Here is a 13,191-nt window from a genome sequence, read left to right as displayed (position 1 = left end):
TGCCTTTAACCTTTACTCTAAATAGATTATCTGCAGCGTGACACCGTGAAGCAGAGTGTGAGGTCCCCACCTGGATGTTCGTGCTTGTCAAAAGCTTAAGGGTTTGGGTGTGCCATGAGGACAGCGGGTCCGGCAGGTGCTCAGCGGTGCGTTCAAGAAATGGACCCTGATGCACAAATAGGAAACCTGCGGACAGCTTGCCGCTTCACCATTATAGAGCAGAATTGGTATGCGAGGGACACAGTTCGTTACAGCCCTGTAGTTTCTGCAAGACCTTAAGATAAGCGTGGAGTGCCACCTCTTGGCTGTATGTTTTTAGGCAGCAGGACCCCCAGGCAGAAGACCTGTAATTTCACAAGGTTGAGAGAACACAAATAGAACTAAATAAAGACTGTCTGATCTTTCTTTGAATTAGAGTGTGACTTCCTGCTAAGCCTTCCATTCCGGAGAATGGAAGATCATGCTGCATGCAGATGAAGTATATACCCCTGGCAGGAAGTTAAAAGTAGTGCCGTTCCTTCACGGTACAGTATCCTAATGTCTCTAGTGAGGATGAGATATTAAACCTCTCTCATTTCAGCATGCTGCACCACATGGGACACTCCACTGCACTATGCCCACGAGATCCATTCATTCAACCAATAAGAGATTCTGCCGTCCCACCCTCATTTGAATAATATTAGAGGATAAATTACTACTAATATGAGGCAAAAACCTTATTAACGTTCTTCAATCCAATCAAAACTTTGCAGAAGTCGTGTTGTCCAAAGGATGGAAGGCTCATTAAAGCGATTTAAGTTGGGAGCGTTTCCAAGATGTACAGTAACCTCCTAAGCCGGTCTTCCATGTAAATCCCTAAACAAATGGAATCAGGACAGACTGCACCAATTAGAGAAGTCAGAAATGTTGTAGCTTTCTCTCCTTCCAACACCCTTGAGGGTTCACCAAAACTTCAAAGTGCACAAAAACACCACTATACCCACAGATGGTGTTAAACGTGCTGATGATGAGCCAGCTAAATTTCACACTTGTACTTTTAAAGAAGAAGGGGTTAGAGAGAACTTAACATAGTTTAGCTAAGTTTACAGAATAGACAGCAGGTTATTAAGCATCTGATTAATTGAGTGAATTGCAAATGACATTTTGGAACTCTTGAAAGACACGGCAGGACTGGGACACTACTCTTGGGGTAATTCAAAAGTTAAAAATGCCAGGGTGATACAACTGTCCTGATATCATAATGAAGAAAAAGGTTTGATTAAAAACAATATTTTTAGAAGAGAAAACTTTGTTTGACATCATGCATAGTTTGGCACAATAATTTATCATTATAAAATATTACATTATAAATTTGTTGGGGGAAAAAATATTGCTTCACTGCTTAATTTTTGAAATCCTTTTTTTTTTTTTTTTACAAATAAAAACCATGGTGTGAGCAATAAGCTGAAACCTATTAAAAAATAAAACAGGACAGCTTGTACAAGGAAAATGTTATACTTTTAACTTGTCTACAATATCATGAGTCATAAATGTATGTTTCTTGAAAATTATGTTTTTGTTTTGTTAAAGTCCCCCTGTAGTCAATAATTATATCCCTTAAAACTCATCTTTGATCACCAAAATGACACATTTAAACATGTTTTCTTGTGGAAAAAAAATCTTCATGCCTTAAAATAGCTTGAATGTAACTCATTCCTTGCCTCATTTATTATACATGGATATATGAAAATGCTACTTAGCCCCACCTCCACTCACTCGCACAAGCTCAAGAGACCCACTCTGTGAATTTACTGAGGTAAACACTGCACAATGGTATCACTTTTTACAACGTCTAACACATAACAGTAATTAATATGATTAGCCTTTTGCTTGACTACATCATCAAACAGTTAATGATATGTTGCTAATGTTACACAAACCATGTTCCCATTCACGAGTCAGACAGCTGCCTCCTAACAATCAGTATCCTTAGAAACGCTTTGAACAACTCAGAACGTCAGTGGAGAAAGGCATATAGTGCAATATAGTTCATTATAACATTGTAATATACATCATACAACTGCAATATTGCCAAATCTACCTGATTTTTTTATATCAACAGAAAAGTATACCAGGATATATTCTCTAGACTAAAGACTCTCCTGCTTCAGAGCAGTCATGGTTAATGATATGCTAAAGACTGTCAGGACATTGACATGACTGGTTACAAGGTAGTTTGTGACATCAGAAACACCAGCAATTTTAAACCGCAGGTCTTTTTTTTACTGCAGTTTTAAATAGAAAATACTCCGCAAAGGTGCTGACTTATGAATTTGCACATGGTTTGTCTTAATGCATATTAAAAACACCACACAGACATATAAACAAGATTTAAAAATATGATTTTCACCACAGGGGGACTTTAAACCATATGAAACTAACTTGTCATGAGCTCAAGTACATGAGGCTCATAATATATATATCTCATATATGGTTGCATTTAGGAAGTAATTTTGTCATTTATAGATCATTTAAATAATTTAACAATTTGAATGTATACATTCTGATTTCTTCTTTTAGAACATTCAGATAAAAAAAAGTAGCAGTAAAGTACACTTTTGCACAAGAGCCAGTAATGGCCTGCTCCCTTCAGAGTGCTCATTTCAAGTGCTTTGCCCTTGAAAGCGAGTAGGACACCGTAATGCTCACTTCCGTGTGGAATTTGCCCATAGCTTTGTGCATTACGTACCATACAAACAGGTGGAACTGTTACTGTTGTTCATCCATTCGTGGAGGAACTCATCCCTAGTGAGATTTGCAACACTGCCCTTGCAAGTGCTGTCAAACTGCCCGGATATGAAGAGTTTTAAGAGGATATAACCCACAAGTGCGAAATACTTTGGTCTTGTTAGGTAAATTCAAGACAGCATTATAAAAAAATACCCGTGTCTTTTACCACACAATTGTTTTTAATTCTCCTTGACGCCATGGACAGGTAAAACAGGAGAAAAGACCTTATTAAAACTGTTCTTCTCACACCAAGCAGAGCAAGGCAATGATTCTCTGGCATTTAAAAGTAAATAAGAAGAGGGAGAAGGCGGCATCAGGCAGGAACGCATGGCCTGCTAGAAATTGGTGTCAGTTCCCCAAATTAGCAGATACGCAGTGAATCCGAATGGAGTCATTTGAGCTTGATCATTCGTGCCACATGATTTTGTCCTTGCATAATTTTCCCTATTCTGAGCATACGGTATAGAGAAGTAATTTGACATTTCTGGGTCAAAGCCTACTGCCAAAGCAAGATTTTCTTCATTTTCCTTTTTTTCCCCCTTCTCCCTCAAATTGGTACAAGGGGCAGTATGGCTCCTGGCACACAGTGATTTGCTCGCAGTGTGCATGTGTACGTACAAGCATAGATAAAATACAGAACTGATGCCTCTGTGACTTTCTGTGGCGCCTTCAAATGGTCTAAGTGGATTTCATCCACTAAATCTGGCCGTAACCCAGGATTCACAGAAAAGCCCACTCAGGGCTGAAAGCCCAGCCTGACCTCTGGAGACGCACAGAACTGTGTTTCTGGTACTCTGAGAGTTGAGGAGAGGCTTCCAGCCAGATTTACAGAGGTAGCATGACTAGCCCATAACTGTCAAAGGAGGCTGAGAACTGAGGACAACAGAAAAGAAGGAAATAAAACACAAATTTCAGTTTATTTTCAGCATAGATTTTGAGAAATGCTGTAAACCACAGTCTTTTATTAATACAATTTATATAAACATGTATGACATACGAGAATGTATTTTTAATGTTACATAGGTTGTTAAATGAATGATTATTGGATTATTTTATTGTTGTGTGTGTTATGATTTGTATTTTTGTACATGGCACAGTGTGCACCTTATATATAGTGGTATTTACCTCAGCTTGTGGAAAAGCTACTTATGATGAACTCTGATTCATCATGTGGCTTTTTCATTACACCTGTGTCTTCTGGTGGTTGTCAGTCTATTATAAAAGTACAAATTTTAGTACTGTAAGATTGTATATTAACATTATCAGTTAAATATATGTTTTTACTGTCAGCTTTAATGTTGCTTCTGTATTTTTTCAGTGACATTCTGACAATCACAGCAGCCATTTTTTTTACCCTAAATTTCACAGATTTTTTATACAGTGAGTGTATGGTTCCTCTGGCTAGTATTTATACTATATAATGTTTTTACATTGTCTGCTGTGTGGATGATACATAAACACAAGATATTATCACATAAATATACGGCTAAATATGCTCGATTTAACCCCAAATCTGATCAACTGACCTTGCTTTCACTGCGATTCAAAGGTTTGGTGATTTTCCGCAGCCGTTCAGTCCAAACGTCTCGTCCCAGCCCTTCTGTTGGGCCTCTGATTCAATGGCAAATAAAAGTACGTCCCTAACCATTCTAAATCTGTCACTTGCAATCACTTTATCGGGGGATGCAGACTGCACCTTTCTCTTCATACAAAGAGGATGAAGGCATTAGGCAGTTCTATAGTAGTTACTACCTTCTCTATCTACTTCAGATCTATGAAAAAAAAAGTATCTCTTGACAAAATTCAGGTTTTTCTTATCAGAAAATTGAGGCTGTATTGCTGGGAGCAGATGCAATTGAAGGAAAAGTGGCACGTTAAAAGGGCTGAGGATACAGTGCACATGCACAATTCTAGTAAAGACAGTCAATGTATGTGCATGAAGCTTGAATGACTGACTGGCACCTATCTCAAAAAAGAGATATGAGAAAATGGGGCAAAGGGCTGCAATTCTTAGCATATCCGTTCACTAGCTTAAACAATAGTAAGTTTAATACCATCCATTTAAGAGCAAATTCAAAAGATACAGTGTGGACCTTGTACAAATAATCTGATGTGAAATTTAGCAATTCAAATACATGAAGATGGGGTGATTGGAATCAGGCGTTTCAAGCAATTCAGGGGTCAATCCACACAATTTTGGAATTACAAAATGATTACTGAAGTACAAAATGAAGTAAATAATGACTTTTGATTTGAATGATTTCCTGATTTTAGTTGTTGATGTTTACAACATTGAAAGTTTAGGCTACATTGTTCCAACAGAAACATAAATGGTAGAAATTCTGCACACTTGCTCCTCTCCCCAGGAGAGTCCTTTGTAGATTGTTATTTTGTACAATCTGCAAGTTACAAAAACCCACTGAGTCACAGCCAGGGACCTGCTGACATCTCTTGAATATGCCTGTGTTCATCCACCTACCATCTTGTTCACATTTACTCTGTTCTTTTTATAAAATGATAGCATTAAAGAATAGTTCATTCATTCATTCACTCACTCAAAAAAAGGGAAATTCTGTCATTATTTACTTACCTATATGTCATTCATTGTGAAAAAGTACACTTTAGCATACGGTTTAAAAAAAAGTACTTATTACAGAATTAATATACTTTAAAGAATACATTGATAAATCATTTATAATAAATACTGCAATATTCCATTAAAAAAATAGAATTGCCAATATTGACTTCATGGTATAATTTCTATTGAAACGTTTATGTCATGTATCAGGGCTCCAGACTGGGACCAAATTGTTGCATTTTGCGACCTTTTTTCCTGCCGGTGCAACTAAATTTTGTTAGAGGTTGCCCAACTGATGAGAGCTGCCATTTCTGTTGCAGATAATGCATATGAGACATAGAGATCGATTGGTATATATTTTCCACGATATTTAAGCATTTTACCATAATCAGATATCGGTTTTGTAATATCGGATTTACGTAAGATAATCCGTCAAGTCCTGTCACAATAAACTTTACATGAATTAAATAATACAGCCATGAATGAGCACATGTTAGGAAATAAAAGCGCTGAATTTAATTGTCTCTCTGTAGTCTATGCTTATCATTAGTCTGCATTTTGTCTGCATTTTGCTGTTTACTCAGCAGGTTGATGCTCAGAAAATGCTCCTCCAGCTCGGCCATCACATGTAAATTTGAACAAGATTCACTTGTTTAAAACAGTGTAATTATATAAACATTTACTATATAACCATTAATTCGCTAATAAGCATCCTCTATACACAACTCTATGGAAATTAATTATTATCTCCGCAAACGATTGCAGTTTGAGTATAGTTCTGTGTAAATGCATAGATAAACAGCGCTTTGTCAGCAGATATTTTTATAATCTAGAACAACAAAAACAAATATTAATTTTCTGATATAACATACCAGTTGAGAAATGCAATAAAATACAATGTTTTGTGTGTTATATTCCAATATTACAGAGAATGTTATTCAGTTATTTAACATCCAGAGAATTATTCTTCACTCTTTAGCCTATTAAACAGCTTATAAATCTACTAAAACTGTAGTTTAAAATGAAATTTCACATTTCTGCAAAGTTGATATGACTCCTGTCTTTAATTTATTTTCTCCATTTGAAAACATTAGACATTCAAAAAAAAAAAAAAAAAAAAAAAAAAAACAGTGCTAAACAGTGCTGATGTGGAAACCAGGAGAAATATTGAATATATTGTCAGGAATGAGTTATATAAGGCTCTCCAGTTCACAAAAAAAAAAAAAATCACCATGGACGGAGTAATGCTAACTGTAACCATGTTTGCAGAAATAGGCTAGTAGAATGTTTTCACATTATTCATTTCAGGGTTCATGCAGACTTTTGAGAGTGAAATTCAAGAACTTTTCAAGGACTTCTTAAAGTGATTCACACCATCCCCCACCCCACCCCACCGCTACCAAATCAGGTGCTGGCGCCATCATCTGTAGAATTTATGGCACCAGTGCCACTGCTCTCAAATGTTAGTCTGGAGCCCTGATGTATTCAAATATATTTGTAATTCAAATGTACGTATCTGTCAACTCAAGAAATTAAGTGCACTTCTTTAAAGCATGACAATAGAAGAAAACAATGATTAAAATGTACTTTGAAAGTAAAACGTTTAATTTGACATTACAAAGTGCATCTGTAGTTAAGATATAAAGTACACAACAAATGCACATTCAATACAATTAAGCGCTTTGAGTACCACCAAACTGTTTACTACTTTAAAGGCAATGACTGAGGACAAGATAATGTCAGCTTAAGTGTTTCTTTCAGATTTTTGTCACATCGCGCTATGACAACGGCAGTGATGTCTCGCGCATATATTTCAGTGAGTGCCAGACATCACTTCCGTTGTCAGAGTGCGATCAGACATCACCAAGCGAATGCTGAATGCAGTTGGACATAGTGGTGTTTTAGAGGTAAAAAATGACATAAATACTGTTCGTTTTCTCGCACAAACCGATCATTTCGTGTCTTAGGACATCAATGTGCCGTCACGAGCCGCAGGGTTTAATTTGGATTCGTCTGTGCATGTTTATTGACTCTTATAAATTGTGTGACCATTGACTCGCATTATAAGACTGACAGACATCAACGGTTGGAGTTAAAAATCATCATTTGTGTTCTACTGAAGAAACTAAGTCACCTACATCTTGGATGCCCTGGGGGTAAGCAGATAAACATCAGATTTTCATTTTTGGGTGAACTATCCCTTTAAGACTGAGCTCAACAAACAAAGACTGTTTCCTTCGACTGAAGCAGATTTAAATACTTACACACGGAATTTAAACACTGATTGTAAACACTGACATAAGTATCAAATTACATTCATAATCGACCTTACAATTCACTACCACTGACAAAAAAATACAAAGTAAAAAATACAAAAAATAAAATACGATTTCAACAAAGTTCTATACCATTCAGATATTCTCGCCATTGATAAATGAAGAAAGAAGTCCAGCCCTGATTTTGTAACTTCAAAGTTTTAGTAGAACAAAACTTACAGTTACTATTTTTATTATGACTTTGAGAAGCACCTCAAGAATAATCTGTCCAGTAAAGATTGGTCTGTGGCTTGTATGCATAGCTATCTGTTGCACCCTTGGCTAGCCGCGATAAGGCCTCACATGCGCCTGTTCTAACTCGTGTGTCTTTTATTCACAGTGGACAGCAGCACCTGCAGTAGATACGGCAGAAATCACAAGCTCCATCTCTCCTCAATTGGACTGTGCTAGCCAGAGCATAACCTCCATTAAAAATAACAAGAGCAGAATAGTAATAGAGCAGAGCGCGTTGGCCAAAAATGTAAGAAAACAAATCTTTGCATGATGGCTCAGACTGTTCTTACCTCAACCATCCAAAACATTTATTTCAGGACCAGACCACTGATTCAGTTCCATAGCATTTGATGAAATCACAAACAACTTAGATTGGAGAAATGAGATAAGGTTATAAAAAAAAAAAAAACATGTAAGGATGACGTATTGACAACTTCTCCAACTGTACAGTACATGAAACACAGTTAGCTCTGATATGCTAGATATTTAATCTCTGCACAAAAACAAAACAAAAATAACGACTTTAACATTTTGAATTGTTGTCATACGCAGTTGACGTAGTGATTGCAGTTCAGTGCTTCCATGTTCTGAACCAGAACAGACTCATTATTGGCCCGCTCCTGCGTCAGCATCACACGCAGGTGTCATGCTACTCACGTGTACAGCATCGGCCAATACTGAGCCTGCGTTCGGACTTTTTGGATGAACTAACCCTTTAAAAACAGTTGTGCTGAATATATTTGTTAAAACCATGATGCAATATAAATGTCTTTACTGTCAATTTAAATCATCACTGCTAAATAAAAGTATTCTTTCAAACGAAAAAAATAAAAAACGTACTGACCTCAAATTTTTGAAAAGTAGTGTACAGTATGTGTTCATTTTAATGTATCACTTCACTGGCCACAAAAGGAATTTGGACACTTAAGACGTACTTAAAATAAATGCATGAAATTTATATATTATGTATGTATGCACTATAAAACAAAATATTAATTCAAGTGGCATTAAAGGTGCCCTAGATTCAAAATTTGAATTTACCTCGGCATAGTTGAATAACAAGAGTTCAGTACATGGAAAAGACATACATTGAGTTTCAAACTCCATTGCTTTCTCTTTCTTATGTAAATCTCATTTGTTTAAAAGACTTCCGGAAAACACGCGGATCTCAACATAACACCGACTGTTAGGTAACAGTCGGGGTGTACGCCCCAATATTTGCATATGCCAGCCCATGTTCCCAACATTATGAAAGGCATTAGACAAGGGCAGCCAGTAACGTCTGGATCTGCACAGGTGAATCAACAGACTAGGTAAGCAAGAACAACAGCGAAAATGGCAGATGGAGCAATAATAACTGACATGATCCATGATAGCATGATATTTTTAGTGATATTTGTAAACTGTCTTTCTTAATGTTTCGTTAACATGTTGCTAATGTACTGTTAAATGAGGTTAAAGTTACCATCGTTTCTTACTGAATTCACGGAGACAAGAGTCGTCGCTATTTTCTTTTTTAAACACTTGCAGTCTGTATAATTCATAAACACAACTTCATTCTTTATAAATCTCTCCAACAGTGTAGCATTAGCCATTAGCCATGGAGCACAGCCTCAAACTCATAGAGAATCAAATATAAACATCAAAATAAACACTTTACTCACATAATTCGAAGCATGCATACAGCATGCATGACGAACATCTTGTAAAGATCCATTTGAGGGTTATATTAGCTGTGTGAACTTTGTAAATGTGCTGTAATATAATCGAGAGCTCGTGTGGCAGAGAGCATGTGAATTAAAGGGGCGGCGCGCTGAAAAAAATCGTTAATGATGCCCCAAAATAGGCAGTTAAAAAAAATAATTTAAAAAAATCTATGGGGTATTTTGAGCTGAAACTTAGACTTATATTACATCTTGTGAAAAAGCATTCTTGGGCACCTTTAAGGAAATATAACAAATGAAACATTAAACAAGATCTATTTGAGCACTTTTTAGTTTTCAGACATTAGCAGAACATATCCACATTTAATGTGATGGACTAAAGCTGACTTACGCAGATATCTGCACTTTATACATCCAGCTAATGCAAAAAAATTTTAAGTGTGACATAAAAAGTGTCCAAATACTTTTGGGGGCCACTGTATGATGCTGATGATTTGTGACATGAAAGCTTTTGGTATATACTTAACAAAAGTGTTGAACTCAAGTTAGTATGAGAGGGAATATACTATATATGAGTGAAGTTCAAGAGATCTCATAAAGCACTCTTAACATTCTCTAAACATGTTGTGATTGTGTTGAGTTGCGCAATGTTTTTGAAAAAAAAAAATTGCCTACCAAATTCGATTGCAAAAAAAAAAAAAAAGCCGATTAGTACTTGTTAATGCCACAATAGTCATGTCCTTCTCCTTTTATAAGGATGGCCCTTCTTGGACAGTGTAGAAGCACATTCAGTTTTCATTCTTCTTTCTCCTCATTAAATGATAACCTGTTTATTACTCATTTCAATCTCCTCTCCGTTGCTTATGATAATTTTGCTCGATTTTATGTAGCCTTGAGAAGTTATATATCAGAGTCTTTGTAACACACCCCTTCATTAGCGTTTACAGCTGTGCTACTATAAACTTGTGGCCCTATTCATCATTGTTATGATGACATGTCAGCAAGAGAGCTCTGCGGCTGCTGAAAGGCTCTTGTAAAAGAACGTTTGCATTGAATGGCTACCGGTTATGGAACTTTAATTGCCTGATTGTCCATGGCAAGAATAGGCTGCTGTCTTGTGAATGGATGGCCAATAAGGCCAAGACGGTCCTCTGGGGCATAAGCCTACCTATTAGCGCCTGTTTTATACCTCAATGCCAGGCCTCGTTGTTCCCCTCCGTTTGTCCATTAGAGTCTTGAACTCAAACTCAAATAAAAGTTTGGTCATTGCTCAGTGAAAGTAAATGCCATATGGCAGCGATTAAATCAAATCAGAACTCTAATTAGTCCCACAATCCCTCACCTTTCCTGTGACTGCTCTTCCAGCTTGAAGCACACCAAAGAGGTTTACTGAATGGAATCTCTGTAGAGGGACTGTCAAAACTATTGTGATAAATGGTGATTGGTTGAGACTGGTTGAGATCATTGCCGAGTAACTATGCCTGACTGGCTGATTCCCAAAGTTGCTCATTTATATTGTGTTTATACGACAGTTCGATGGCACAAGTGTTTAAAAATATAAAAACAACGGAGTGTCTTTAAAAACCCTCTTTTGTGCAGAACTACTTCTTACAGCCATGGATTCAAATCTTAAGTTAACAGTTTAACAGTTGAGCCCAAGCCTTTGTTACTAATTCTAAAACGTCACTTCAGAACTAGTAAGGAAGGAACGCTGAGCCGATCGACTAAACGAGAGAGATCGACTAAATGAGTAACTGCATCTGATAGCATTCATTCTTCAGGTCAATGTCCATAACAAACCCACAAAAGTAGCACTCCAGTACAGAATTTAAGTTAAATACAACCTAAATATAAAGTTATGAAATTTAATTTTCCCCTTAACCCAAATCGTTTTGCTCTGGAACAAGTAATAGATTAATAAGACCAAAGACTGACCGTTTGATATACCCCAAATGAATTATATTTTTAACCACTATCTAGATATAAGCAAGCGGCAAATGCCCAAATGGCTGGCCGAGATGAAGCTGTTCTCTGTGGGTACATGAGCACTGAACGGCCGCTGATGGCCTGGATCTCGCATCTGCACAAGCATCAAAACAAATAGTAAAATAGGCGCTATGTTTATATAAGAGTCACATATTTTAGGGCTAAATAACTACATTCTCACCTAAAATACTTTTTACACTATATTTTGTGACATAATAGTAGTATTTATAAAAAAATTCTAGATTTGCTCGACCACCATGACAGTCGCCACAAGCGGAGTGATACAAATAGTACTAGTAGTAATACCAGTGCTGGGCGAATATCACACGGCTCTCAGCCAATCAGATTTGAGAACCAGAATATATATGTATATTGTTGTATATAAATCTAATCTAATCTAATCTAATCTAATCTAATATAATATAATATAATATAATATAATATAATATAATATAATATAATATAATATAATATAATATAATATAATATAATATAATATAATATAATATAATATAATATAATATATAAGGGTTGGCCACTAGTGATAAATGTATGAAGTTGGAAAGAAAAGAAAAGAAGCAGTGTCTGTGGCAAAGCATGTTTGTGGAAAACTGGAAACTAGATAGATGTCCAAACAAATAATTACAGCATTTTCTCTTTCAAAAAGGCCTGGAAGCAGAGAATATTGCAGAAATAGCAACACAATACCTTCTCAACACGTTCTTTTAATCTAACAAAGACCACACAGTCTAAAACTGAAGTATGGCAATGAACTTTAATCCAAAGTGTGATTATCATGGTATTATGAAGAGGAACTCCCCACCTTCCTCAGTAATTAACTGAGTAATTGCCCTAATGATAAAATCGGTAGGGGGTTAATGTTGGATTCGGTACCTTTGGTCAGCTAATTTGATCCCATCACATTTCCTGTGGGAGACAAAAGACAGAAAAGAAAAGCAGGACTGTTCCAGACAACATCAATGCTTTATTCCAATATTACGAGATTTCAGCATGTGGACTTTTACAAAGTGTATAGTAAAAGAAAAGCATCTGCATAAAAATGGCTCTTTAGGCAGAAGGTCAGGCAAAGTTCATATAATTAGCTCTAATTAGCATGCTGTGCTTCAGCTGTTCGGCAGTTTGCACTTTCTGAAAAGTTGCGTCATTAAATTCACACTCTTTAAAGCAGCACTGCTACAACTAGTGATATTCAGACAGACGCCTTTAGCAGTTACTCTTAATGTTACGTCTCATGCTGTATTTTGAGTTTGAAGTGAATGATGTTCAACTGGTAGTTGTACTCTTAAAAGTATTTAAAAAACAAACTGTACAGATAATATAATCAAATAAAAACCTCTTAAGAGTACTTAAAGAGAGTACACATTTACTTTAAAGAGCATTTTTAAATCATTATGTTTAATCATTTGTCATGCTTTAAAGAAGTACACTTATTTTGATGTGTTGACTAACATGCTAAAACAATTGTAATTTAAATTTTGTTATTACTTTTAAGGTTAATATATTTTAAATGTAAACTATGTAACTAAAAATATATGTTTAAATACATAAAATACGTTTCATCAGAAATTATATTAAGCTTGTCAGTACATTCAGCAGTACATTTTACCCACAGTACACTTTTTGC

Source organism: Megalobrama amblycephala, linkage group LG8, assembly GCF_018812025.1.
Source record: "Megalobrama amblycephala isolate DHTTF-2021 linkage group LG8, ASM1881202v1, whole genome shotgun sequence".
Taxonomy (NCBI): Eukaryota; Metazoa; Chordata; class Actinopteri; order Cypriniformes; family Xenocyprididae; genus Megalobrama; species Megalobrama amblycephala.
This window is presented reverse-complemented; position numbering follows the sequence as displayed.